Source organism: Stegostoma tigrinum, chromosome 21 (assembly GCF_030684315.1).
Source record: "Stegostoma tigrinum isolate sSteTig4 chromosome 21, sSteTig4.hap1, whole genome shotgun sequence".
NCBI classification, from domain to species: domain Eukaryota; kingdom Metazoa; phylum Chordata; class Chondrichthyes; order Orectolobiformes; family Stegostomatidae; genus Stegostoma; species Stegostoma tigrinum.
Window position 1 is genome coordinate 36,895,567 of NC_081374.1, and position 12,986 is coordinate 36,908,552.

Below are 12,986 nucleotides of genomic sequence, written 5' to 3' on the forward strand. Positions count from 1 at the left end.
CCTCCTCTCTGAAGGAGGGTCTAGGCCCAAAACGTCAGCTTTTGTGCCCCTGAGATGCTGCTTGGCCTGCTGTGTTCATCCAGCTACACACTTTATCTCTTCTGTATCAGTGCTGTTTTTCCTTAATCTTTCACTCTCCCTTTCTACTTCATTAAACGTGGACTGATTGCACCCTTATTTCTTACATCCCTTTTCTGCTATGAAGGACCACTAATGTATATAACCTTGGGTCAAAACAAATTGTTGTTTCACAATATACTTCTGCCTGCTCTCGCTAATTCAGAGAATTTACGCTTTGCTATTATTTCTAACTTCTAGAACAAAACTGCAATAAACCATGTAGGAAAGCCTACCTTCCGACCACTCCAAGCAGCTCAAACGAATACAAAGTAGAGTGATGTCAAACTGAGCATTTAGTTAGATGTCAATGTTTTACAGTTTACTACTCCGCTAATCTAGCCAACCTAGACGAAGAGAACTTTCAGTTTGTCGACTTTAGGCTATACCAGAAGAGGGCAAGAATGGTGTATCTAAAGAAGTGTAAGGATGCAGAGCGGGGTTAGGATTGGCGGGGTGAGGTGGAGAGCCTCCCGCAAAAGTGGATGAGGGGCATTGGAACTGGCTGGAATATACCAGGCGGAAAATATTAATTAAAATTAGGAGTTGATGGCATTGTTGGTCACTTTCTCCGGCCGGGGCCAGGCCCTCACCTACCCTGGTACGCAACCCCCTGACGGCCACAAAACTTAGGAGTAGCGCCCTCCCAGTCACGAGAGGCGAACCCAACATTTTGGGCGGCGGGGGGTGGTGGTGGTAACGACACTGAACGTCCCCCACCCAACCTCCTACTGCCGATTCTGCAGGTACAGAATGTCACCCCACTCTCATCCACACTCCCGAAGCCACCACCCCCCCGCCCCGACGGGAGAAGGGCGGCGCGGTTTCCTGGCTGACAGCTTTATCCACCAATGCGATGCCCGGGATCCTGCAGCGATGACCAATCGGAGTGAACAAGAGGTGCACCTTCCGGCGCCAAATCCCACCGGGCTGTCCGGTGAGCTTTCCAATCCTCCTTCCTGTTTGAGGGAACCTTTCCATGTCAACACTGAGCGGGGACAGACAAAGCCTCAAGTTGATGAAACTCACCCACAGCATTTCATCAGTTGACCTTCGGCCGGTCCCTCCCTCGCTCACCCTACAGCCGTTGCTCGCCCACTTTTTGACGCGCTTCAAAGTTCTCTCCTTAATGTTTACGTGCACAGCAGCTCGAACGGTGACAGCGCTACTGACGTCACTCGGCGTGACTGCCTCGCGCCACCCTCACGCGCCGTGGCGTCACCGTGGGCGGGGCCCACCGTGGCTGACATCACACCACCCTGAAAGAGGCCCGTTCAGCCCGTCAGGGACTCGCTACCTGACCCGTGCGCTGCAATCTGGGACACTTCGGCCAAATCGTCGTCCAGCGGGATTTATTTTCCTCACATCCATAGACAGTGTGGCAGCAGCCCATTCGGTTCGACGAATCCACGCTGACCTGCCGATGAGCTTCCAGACCCACCTATCCGTGTAACCCTGGATTTTCTGTGGCTAATGCACGTAATGTACACATGTCTGAACACCAGGGGCAATTTAGCATGGCCAATCCATGTAATCTTTGGACTTTGGGAGGAAACTGGATCATCTGGCCGAAACTCATGCAAACAGGGGAGAACGAGCAAAACTACGTACAGACAATCGCTTGAGGATGGAATCAAACTCAGATCCCTGGCACCTCCCCGTGACAGGAGTGCTCGCCACTGTGCTGCCCATTCCACGAAGCTACTTTCTGATTTTGTTTTGAAATTATGGGCTCCACATGCCCATGCACAGGATTAGTCAGCCCTCTTTATTTTCAAGATCGGAGATTACACGCACCTGCCCACCCACACAGTCTGTTTTTTTTCATTCAAAGCACGCATCAAAAAAGTACAGAGAGGGATGCCAATGACCTACTGTGTTTGCACAGTCTCTTAGAAACATTCCACTGACTAAATAATTTAGGAGCAGAAGTAGGCCATTCAGTTCATTGAGATTGCGCTGCCATTCAATGAGATTAGGGATGATCTGATAATCCTCAAATTCAGTTTCCTGCTTTTTCCCCCATAACTCTTGATTCTCTTACTGATTAAAAATTGAAGCCAGCCTTGAACGTATTTGATGACTCAGCCCCAACAGCTGTTCGCAACTAAGAATTCCAGAGGTTCACAACTCAAAACATTTCTTTTCATCTCTGTTTTAAATGTGCGACCCCTTATTCTGAGATTATACCCTCTGGTTTTAGATTTTCCCATAAGGAGAAACAAACTTTCTGCATCCTTCCTATCAAGTCCTGTAACAGTCTTGTATATTTCGATAAGGTTGCCTCACATTCTTCTATATTTTAGTAAATACAAGCCCAATCTACTCAATTTCTCCCCATAAGACAATCCCTCCATACTTGGTTTCAAGCTAGTGAAACTTCTCGTGGTTGCATCAATGCAAGTACATCTGCCTTTCGGTAAAGGGCCCCAAAACAGTGCACATGTCCCAACAGCAGTCTGACAAGTGCCTTGTAGTAGTTTAGCAAAACCTGCATACTTTTATACCCTATTCCCTTTGAAATATAAGCTAGCATTCCAGTTGCTTTCCATGTAACCCTGAACTTGGATGCTAGTCTTTTGTCATTCATAGATATGAACTCTCACTTTTCTTAACTTTCTGCAGTTTTTCTCCATTTAAATAATATTCAGCTCCTCTATTCCTTTCAAAATGCATAACCTCACATTTGTCCGCAATATATTTCATCTGCCAAGTTTTTGCCCGCTTGCTTAACCTGTCTACATTCCTCTGCAGACTCTGTTATTCTTCACCATATGGCTTCCCATCTATTTTTGACTACAAACTTGGCTACACCATATTCAATTCTCTCATGCAAGTTGTTAATATCTATTATAAATAATTGTGGCCAGAGCACCAATCCCTGTTTGGTTAGCACTCATTTGGTTAGAGGTTGTCGCCTTGAAAATGCCCCCCTTCATCTCAACTTCCTGCCTTCTATTAGTTAGCCAGTCTTTATCCATGCTAATGTACTATCTCCAACACCTGGGAATCTCAGCTTAAGTAGGCTAATGTATGGTACTTTAACAAATTACTTCTGAAATCCAAATATATTCCATCCACTGCTTCTTCATTATCCATCATGTTTATTACCTCCTCAAAGAATTCAATCAAATTCTTCAAACATAATTTCTCCTTCATAAAGCCACGCTGATTCTGCTTGATCATATTACATATTTCTAAATGGTCTGCTATTACATCTTTTGTGTGATAGACTTTAACACTTTGCCAATAACAGCCATTCTGGCCTATCATTACCTGTTTTTTGTCTCCTCTTTTTAAAAAAAGGTGTTGCATTGTCGGTTTTCCAATCCTCTGGGACTTTTCCAGAATTTAAGGATTTCAGGAAAATTACTTCCCATGCATCTACTATCCTCGTAGATACATACTTTGTTACCTTAAAATACATCCCCTCAGGTCCAGAAGGCCGATTAGTCTTTAGCCCCATTAGCACATTTTCTCGAGTGATATTGATTTTGGTATTAATATTGATATTGCATTGATTTCCTTTCCTCCTTTTGCCCCTTGAACAGTGAGTAAATGTGCTGTTCATGTATTCTACTGTGATTTAATGCAAGGTATGTATTCAACTTCTCTGCCATTTCCTGGTTCCCGTTTATTATTTCCCCACTCTCATTCTCTAAAGTGCCTGTGCTCATTTTGGCTTCTCTTTTCCTTTTTAAATATTTAAATGTCTGTCTTGATATTACTTGCATGTTTACCATCTAAGTTTATTTTCTCCCTTTTTTGATTACGTTTCTTTGATTCTTAAAACTTTACCAATCCTCTGGTTTATCACTGAATTTGCCAATAGTATGTTTTTACTTCACTCTGGTGTTATCCTAAACCTTCCTGGATGACCATGGTTGGGTTATATCTTTCCTAAAATCCTTCTTTGTCTCTGGAATATGTTTTACTGTGAGCCATGAACTATTTTCTGAAATATCTGCCATTGTTCCTCAGCTATATTCTCTGCTAAACTCCTTCACAGTACATTCTAGCCAAGTCATTCACTGTAATGATGGTGGATGGTCAGCCATGATCATAATGAATGGTGGTGCTGGCCCGAAGGGCCAAATGGCCTACTCCTGCACCCATTGTCTATTATCTATTGTCTAATTACCTTTATTTTTGCTTCTATTATTTCTAACAAGTTCACTTTCAAATTGAATTCTGAGTTTGACTATGATACGGTCACTGCTTCCAAGGGGGTTTTTTTATTCTGAGATAATTTCTTAAAACTGCCTCATTCTGAAATTCACCGACATCCCTTGCTATCATGCCATCTTTAAGAGTCCATTGTGCACTGCACTATCAGTCCAGAGCTGCCCTGCACAGTTCCTGATCTTTATCCCGGACCTGGCAGACAAAGGAAATTGTCACCCCACTTTGTGGGTGGGATCCTGTAGTGGAGCCACAACACCAGACCCTACAAGTTTGGTCTAAAATTGCCACCTAGATTAATGCAACTTGACTGCTCGGTATTAGAGGCTGACTTTGACCTACTGTGGTAGCAACCCCAGAGTGAAGACTATCTCCCTTGACTTGATTGAGCACCACTGACAATGAGGACAAACTTCCTTAAATGGCACTACAAGACAGCAGTAAAATGAGACTGGTATCTTTGACTAAGGGGCCAAAGTGCAAAAGGGAACAGTGTATCTGAGGTGGAGTTGGAGGAACCAGACCTGGTGTGAAAACACCCCAGGAGAAGAATGGGGCCTACATCCCAGGACTCAGAGGTATTGATTGAAACAAGATAAGTCAGGGACAATGATTGAAAAGCTGAGACCATCTTTTGCAGAACATGAACTTCTGAAATTGTTGGTAACAGAAAACTGGCCATTGTTTACCAGCAGGGAATTCAAGTATTTCCTAAAGTCAAATGGCAATTGGCAGCCTCAATGCCATTACCACCTGGAGAAGAAGAATTTCTTCCGAAATGTTCTGGGCGTAAGAGGTGGGCTATGGTCCAGTATATACCACCAGTATCCAAAGCAGAGTCGGAGGAACTGGACTCGGTGTGAAAAAGCACAGGGAGAAGCTACAGGAAAAAGAACAGGCATATGTCCCAAGACTTAGACGGGGACGGACGTGGTAATTGGAATGAGGTCAGCCACGTGGACATCATAGAATGTGAGTTCCCTGATTGGGGCTGTTAACCTGGTCCAAACAGGAACCCCTGGCTGACAGATATAAGCTGGAGTGTCAGGGATTCTGCTCACTGTTTGAGCTGGCACTGAGCTAGCTGGGTCAGTGTCATGCGCAATGCATGTGTAAATAAAGGGTGAATTTTTACGGGATACCAGCCGTTGTGGCATTATTTCGTCTGATAATGCAAGGCAGGGATGCTGTGTGTATCCTGGTAGACTCGGAGTGTGTGGGTGCTCTGACGGCAAGCAAAAGAGCCCAGACTAAAGAGCAGCTGGGGTGAGCTGGGTGCATATCCTGAGTGCGCAGAGTCTTTGCTGCACCATTGCAATGAGAGTTACGGGTGCATTTGAGATATAGTATTGAAGAGGAGTCAGCGCCACTGGATGGAACAGAAGCATTAATATTTAGTGTCAGAACTATTGATGAACAGCATTTTAAAAGGCAGGTGCGGAAAACATGTGCATCAATTAATAGCTGTTTAATGCATCCTCTTGCCTTTCCCCAAAGTTTTGCCTGGGGATAGCCCAAGCAAATTGAATAGCCTGACACTTTTTCTGGGTGTCTGACAATAAAGGGAGAGATATTTTTGGGGAGTCTCCTGTGCCAATTGGAAGCAATTACCTACATGGTCTTAAACAAAAGGTGCTGGAAAAGGTCAGCAGGTTTGGCGGCATCTGTGAAGAAAATATCAGTGTTAACATTTTGGTTCCGATGACCAGTTCTGAGGAAGGGTCACTGGACCCAAACATTAACTCTGATTTTTTCTTCACAGATGCTGCCAGACCTGCTGAGCTTTTCCAGCAACTTCTGTTTTTGTTCCTGATTTACAGCATCCGCAGTTCTTTCGGTTTTTACCTACATAATGTTATCGCCATTTTAACCTTCCTCTATTGTCTCTCAGACAAAGTTTCCCAATCTGCTTCAACCCACTGACAAAGACCAGACAGCCGGTTCTGGCAAATAACACCAGATTGCTTTCAGATTGCTTCTATTTCCTCCTCTTCTCTGGGTTTGGCTTGTAGTCCCAGCAGTCAAAGGTTTGAGCAATAACCACAACTAGGACTACAGAGCCACCAGCCAATCTGATTGGGACCAGGACATCTTCTCCAGATATGGGGGTGCAGGGGCAAGTCTCACCTTGAGCCAATTGATACATTGTCAAATGTAAACTGGCTGCAGGGCAGCTGGCCTTTTCAGGGGGTGGGCTCCTGACTAACTTATTAGTGAGAGGTGGGAAACATCACCCCATAAAATCCAGCCCATGCTGCTGGTTGCGTGTTAAATATTGATCAGGACATCATCACTTTCAATGAATAATGCAAGGGTTTTTTTTATATATAACCACCAAAGGTGGTTTAACATCTCATTTGATGTGACTTTGGCCCTGCAGTTGGCCATTGAAACCACAATCTTTCAACTCAGAATGAAGAGTGCTATTACTTGCTATGGCTAACCCCAAATGAGAGAAATGAAAGACATGTAGGACGTATACCAGACGCAGCTTGTATGTATAGCTAAAGATGAATAGCTGATGGGTGTGCAGGTGTAAAGGAAGCTTGAAAAATTACTTTGGCTTCACTCTGTTTGAATTGAAAATATATTTCTTTATTAAGATGCCAATTGTCTTCTCTATAGGTCTAAAGTTCCTTGATAGCCATTTCTAATAATTAACTATCTTTTCATGAGGATTGTACACTTTTAGAGCTGGATTCCGCAATCATCATTAATCCACTGAGATTTCATAAAGAAGCAATAGAAATTTAAATTATTTAACTGAATTTTTCTCTACTTCTGTTTCTGTGTAGATTGATTTATTGAATAAACAGTGAAACAAAGAGACAATGGAAAGATTTGAACTTTGATGAAATAAGCATAACTTGATTGAAATTTTAACAAAAAGGTAAATTTACCAAAATTCAAATGTTCTGAACTTCCCAAAGTTAAGATGAGCCTGGAGGTGTTTACTAATTAAAAGAATGTTATTGAGTTTGATCAAAATTCTAGTGCTTAGGTACTTCTGGTGCTGTGCAGAAGTTAGCACCAAATAGTACAGTTAATGTAAAAATAGCACCACTTACAGAAGTGTAGATTAAACCACAAAAATTTAACAGGTAAGAACCGCAGATGCAGGAAGCCTTATTAAAATTTCACTTAGAATTAGTACTTAACGAAGCAATATATTCATGCCTCTGGTCAAGTGTGATGCTGGTTAAGCTACAAATGTGATATCTGTTCAGTTGTACTTGCATATTATTATTGCTGGACATATTATAGCTGGGGGTTATATGTTTTTGCTATTGTTCTGTTTGACATCTATAATCGACATTTTGCTATGTTAAAACATCTAGGAAGGAAATGGATTGCAAACTGCACTTTGGTCCTCGTGTTTGTGATTACAATTCCCGCTGTTTCAAAACCAAACAGATACATGATCTGAAGAAGGGTCCCAACCCGCCATGTTAACTTTCTTACTCCTCTGATGCCGCCTGGCCTGCTGTGTTCCTCCAGCTCCACACTGTGTTGTCAGATATTTGGTTCATGTCCTGCCTCAATGATTTATTTTCTTCACATAAATTCATTCAGAGTAAGCAACATTTCTGAACTTTGAATTATAGCCTGCTGACATTACAAGAACAACAGCACTTAGGCTAAGAGGTAGACTAAATACATACAGCAAACACATCTCCACCATTCACCTCCCTTCCTATTCAAAGTTCGGAAAACAACATATTCATTCTTCAATTTGCTCCCAACACCTGGTCCCCTTTCCACGGCACTTCCCTATGCAAATACAGGAACCATAGCACCTACTCTTGCATTTCTTCCCTTCCTATGGTTCCAAAACCTTACACACTCTTTCCAGCTGAAGCAGCAATTTCCTTGTCCTTTTTTCCAATGTTTGATATTATTGTTGCAGTCTCATTTGAGCGACAGATAATAAACTCAAATTGCTTTCCTGAGCATCTCTGCTCTGGTTTCAGGTAAGACTTTGAAACAACAAAGCAATTTTAATGTACTAATATGAAAGAAAAGGACTGCAAATGCTAGAAAACTGAAATAAGAGCAGAAACATTTACTGAAGAAATACAGCAGGTGTGATGACGTCTGTTGAAAGAGAAACAGAATTAGTGTTTCGAGTCCAAAGTGACTCATCTTCAGAACTGAAGAGTGCTAGAGATGAAAATGTGAGGGATATCATCCCAGAGAAAGAGGTGGGGAGGAGCAAGTGGAACTGAAAGGAAGGTAAGTGAAACGTTAGAAAGTGAGGGAGATTAGAGATTAAGAGTGTTATAGAATAAAAGGCAAGAGAGTGATAATAATTGTACAGAAACAGTGATGTGTTCAGAGTAGCTAATAATAACAGGCTGCTAGGTGACTAAATGGAAAATGAGGTGGCATATATTAAATGACAGAAATTGGTCATCTTCTGTCAGACTTAACTTGAGCACTGTAGCAGGCCTACTACAGAATGCGATCAAGCTGATGTGGTAAAATCACAAGCAACTAGAAGATTAAAGAATGTGCTTGTGAACTGAATAAGATATATTCTGCAGAGCGATCACCCAGTCTTTGTTTGATCTCCCAGTGTAGAGGAGACAATGCTGTGAAGAGGAAATATAGTAGACTAAACTGAAATACATCTAAGTAAATTGATGCTTCACTCAAAAGACACTGTTATGGCTTAGGACAGGAAAGAGGTAAAAGGAGAAATGTTACACCGTTGTGATTGTATGGGAAGATGTCATAGGAGGGGATAAGGTTTTCGAGATGATAGGGAAGTGGACCAGGATGTCACAAACAGAATGGTCTCTCTGGAATGCTGGGTATATGTTTGGCGGGGTGACCGTGTTCGCGGGGTGACCGTGTTCGCGGGGTGGGGGGAGAGGACTGTTTGGAGTTGTCATCATGCTGGCGATGACTGAGGATGAACCTTTGAATATGGAGGCTGGTGGGTTGGAAAGTAAAGACAAGGAGAACCTTATGATTGTTCTGAGCAGGAATGGAAGCAGGGAGGACTGAATGATCTCCCAGTTCTTCTGACTCCATCGTATTTATTCCTGTGGTTCAACGTTCCACACTGGTGCTTCTGACATGTCTTCCTCTTTACTCAACTGAGGACCCCAATCTTCACTGTGGTTGACAAGACCCTCAACTATATCTGACAAAATTCTGTCCTCACCCTTTCTCTTCCATTCCAGACGTACTTTTTAAAAAAAATTTAGGTAGTTGTACAGTTTTTCAGACTCCACATTAAATTCTAAATAAAACAGAAAGAACTGTGGATGCTGTGAATCGGGAACAAAAAAAAGGTTGCTGGAAAAGCTCAGCAGGTCTGGCAGCATCTGTGAAGGAGAAAATAGATGTTAACATTTCAGGTCCATGACCCTTACTCAGAACTCAGAACCGTTCTGAGGACCTGAAACGTTAACTCTGTTTTTTCTTTCACAGATGCTACCGGACCAACATTGAATCCAACAACTTCAGACCGTGAATTCTGTCCTCCGAAGCATTCCCCCTGCCTCTGAATCACCACTGTCCTCAAATCCAATATCTTATTTCCTTGGACTTGCTTTCAACATAACTGACCTATATTCTGCTTTTAAACACCTAGTATGAACATATAGTCTGGACCTAGCTCCCTTCTCTGCAACCATTACTCCATGTGTCTTTTGTTTTGTGACACCTATATACCTTCCATACACTTTGTACCTTCTATACACTTTAACCTACCTCTTACCTTCCCCTGGCCCCTTTAAAAAAGAGTTATTTTTGTATTCTATGTTTGCATTTCCTTTGTAGGCTATGACCTCATTTAACTGTGTTACAATAGTAACTTGCCTTCATTATGAAGGCAGTGTTTGGGAAAATAAGGAGTTTTTTGCTCTTAGATGGATTGAAAATTAATTTTCAAATGACGGTTGGTAAGGGGAGAATCATCATCTGAGGTTACGAGTAGCTGCCAAAAAGATTAACACAATGAATAGATACACTGTAAGATATCAGCCCTTAGAGATAGGGGATGTCAACACGTGCTCATTGGCAGAGGAAGGTTCTCATCAGGCATCCCTTGTAGGCACCAGTCCTCATTAGGGAGCTGTCTTCTCCAGATGGATGATGGACTAGAAGGGGAGGATGAAGACCCAAGGAACAATTCTCTAATACTTCAGCTGGAGAACAGAATGCTGCCTTCACAACTTTAACAAGACCAAATCTTCTGGTATTAGTGAACTAGCTTCAGTTGTCTAGGTTATAACTGCTGTTTCTTAACAAACACAACAAACTGCCAGAAAATTACAACAAATTGTCAACTGGCTATATTAGGTAACTGATCATGAGCCCTCCAAGATTGACACCCTTTGTAGAAACATAGGAGATTAGAGCAGAAGTAGGTCATTTCAACCCCTTGAGCTTGCTCCACCATTTATCGTAATTACAGCTGATCATCAAGACCAACACCTAATCCCAATCGCCCCCATATCCTTTGATCTATTTAGCCACAAGAAATATGCCTACCTCTTTGAAAACACAGTGTTTTGGCCTCAACCAACTTTCTGTGGTGGTGAATTCCACAGGCTCACCACTCTTTAAGTGAAAACGTGTGCCCTCAGTTCAGTCCTTATCGTTCAACTGTGACCTCTGGCTCTGGGTAACCCCACCATTGAAATCATCCTCCTGTATCTAACCTGTACAGACCTGTTAGAATTTTATATGTTTCTAAGAGATTCCCTCTGATTCTTCTAAACTCCAGTAAATACGGTTTCACTTGTTCCTCCCCATCCTTTTCTCCAGGATTAAACCTTTCAACTTGCCACCTCTCTTTCAGATTCCAAAGAAGAGATACGTTGGACTCAAAGCATCAGCTCAGTTTTTGTTTCCACAGATACTGCCAAGTCTGAAGCTGAAACTTCTGTCTTTATTGCTTCAAATCAATTTGCATTTAAAATATGACATTCTACTGTCATAGGCTAATTATCCGTTACCCTATTACATAGTAGTATATTCTTCTTGTGAATCTTGTGAATATAGGTTAGAAGAGGGGTGGTCTTGTGACACAGTGGGTGGTGTCCTTGCCTCTGATCCAGAACCTCTGGGCTCAAGTCCCACCCCAGAACTTGATGGTCAGGGAAGGTATATTCACTACATAGAAAAACAGGTTAATCATTAGCCTGAAATCCCTCCAATCAGCAACAAGGGCAGGGAAGATTTCTGGTCAGTGTTGGACCCTTTACCATACCTCCAGGCAACAAAATACATGTCTCATCAGCTCAAGCTCCCTAAGTGAACATTAACATCAGCCTAGCTATGAGAATCAGGGATGGTGCTAGCCCAATTGTATGTTCTGTAATCTGTTAATGGATCTTTTATGAATTATTTATCTCTCTCTGATGAACATTTGCTTTATACCGTGTTTTGCTGAAAGATTTTGCAAAAGATGATGTCTTATAATGTCCATTTGAGAGTTGATGTTTTGGGTCAGGCCACTTTTCTGCTCCTCTGCTGCTGCCTGGGCTGCATTGTTTCTCCAACTCCACACTGTATTCTCCCTGACTCCAGCATCTGCAATTCTTGCCATCTCAATGTCAGTTTGAGCTTCCTGTTTACCTTTATGAACTGAATTGGAATTTCAGTTGCTCCTGCTAATGGCTGATATTGTTCACGAATAATTCCACTCAGTTGTTGGTTTTGTTATGACAGTGTGTCGCATGAGTTACATTGGCACTTACTTACGTGAGGTGAGACATTGTTTAATTTCAGTAGTTATCAAATAGCTAAAGAAGAGTGTTCTTTGATCGCTCATGAGTTATCAAAGCAGAGCTAGAATTTTAATTATGGGGAAATTTAAGGAAGTTACTATGGCTATGCCATTGGTTAGGTGCATTTGCACTACAGATGGGAAAACAAGATAATAAAATGTGAGGCTGGATGAACACAGCAGGCCCAGCAGCATCTCAGGAGCACAAAAACTGACGTTTTGGGCCAAGACCCTTCATCAGAGAGGGGGATGGGGTGAGGGTTCTGGAATAAATAGGGAGAGAGGGGGAGTCGGCAGTGGGAGAGAGTTTCCCTGAGGTAGGTCCGGAGGGAGGAAGAAGTTACCCTCCTCCCTCCGGACCTACCTCAGGGAATCTCTCTCCCACTGCCGCCTCCCCCTCTCTCCCTATTTATTCCAGAATCCTCACCCCATCCCCCTCTCTGATGAAGGGTCTAGGCCCGAAACATCAGCTTTTGTGCTCCTGAGATGCTGCTGGGCCTGCTGTGTTCATCCAGCCTCACATTTTATTATCTTGGATTCTCCAGCATCTGCAGTTCCCATTATCACTGATGGGAAAACAAAGAGTTTTCAATGCAAAGGGATTATACGTATCCTGAGGACAAAAGAGAAGTATCAAGGTAAGTTGAAGACTCAATTAAATCATTGCCTTTTTGTCATAAATTGAAGAAGGGCTATTGCAGTTCCCTCACAGAAAATTCATTATATAAAATCCTGATTAAATTAATATTTGAGAATTACATTGCACTTACTTTGCAATGCTGTGATTAATTGAAAAGTATATTATTAATTTTGCACAGCATTGCTTTAGGACATAGAAAATGTATAAGCATAAACATATAACACAGTAGTTTAGAGAAGGTTTACTGGACTAATACCTCGGAAGAGTGGATTGCCTTATGAGGAAAACCTAGACAGGCTGGGC

General features: G+C 42.4%; 1 protein-coding gene and 1 long non-coding RNA gene across 3 annotated transcripts in view; one reads left to right on the plus strand and one right to left on the minus strand.

The window, feature by feature from the left end:
• ppardb (peroxisome proliferator-activated receptor delta b) overlaps nucleotides 1-1,314 on the minus strand; it is a 77,404-nt gene extending 76,090 nt beyond the window's left edge. Inside the window, exon 1 of one of the 2 annotated variants that reach the window (XM_048553531.2) lies at nucleotides 1,147-1,314. The gene's annotated coding sequence lies outside the window, so the exon portion shown is untranslated. Of the gene's footprint in view, nucleotides 1-353; nucleotides 839-1,146 lie in introns of those variants that run through there. The other variant, XM_048553532.2, reaches the window with a different exon arrangement.
• Nucleotides 1,299-12,986, plus strand: part of LOC132210842 (uncharacterized) — a 64,629-nt gene continuing 52,941 nt past the window's right edge. Inside the window, exon 1 of the long non-coding RNA XR_009447012.1 lies at nucleotides 1,299-5,271. This is a non-coding gene — a long non-coding RNA (uncharacterized LOC132210842). The remainder of the gene's footprint in view (nucleotides 5,272-12,986) is intronic.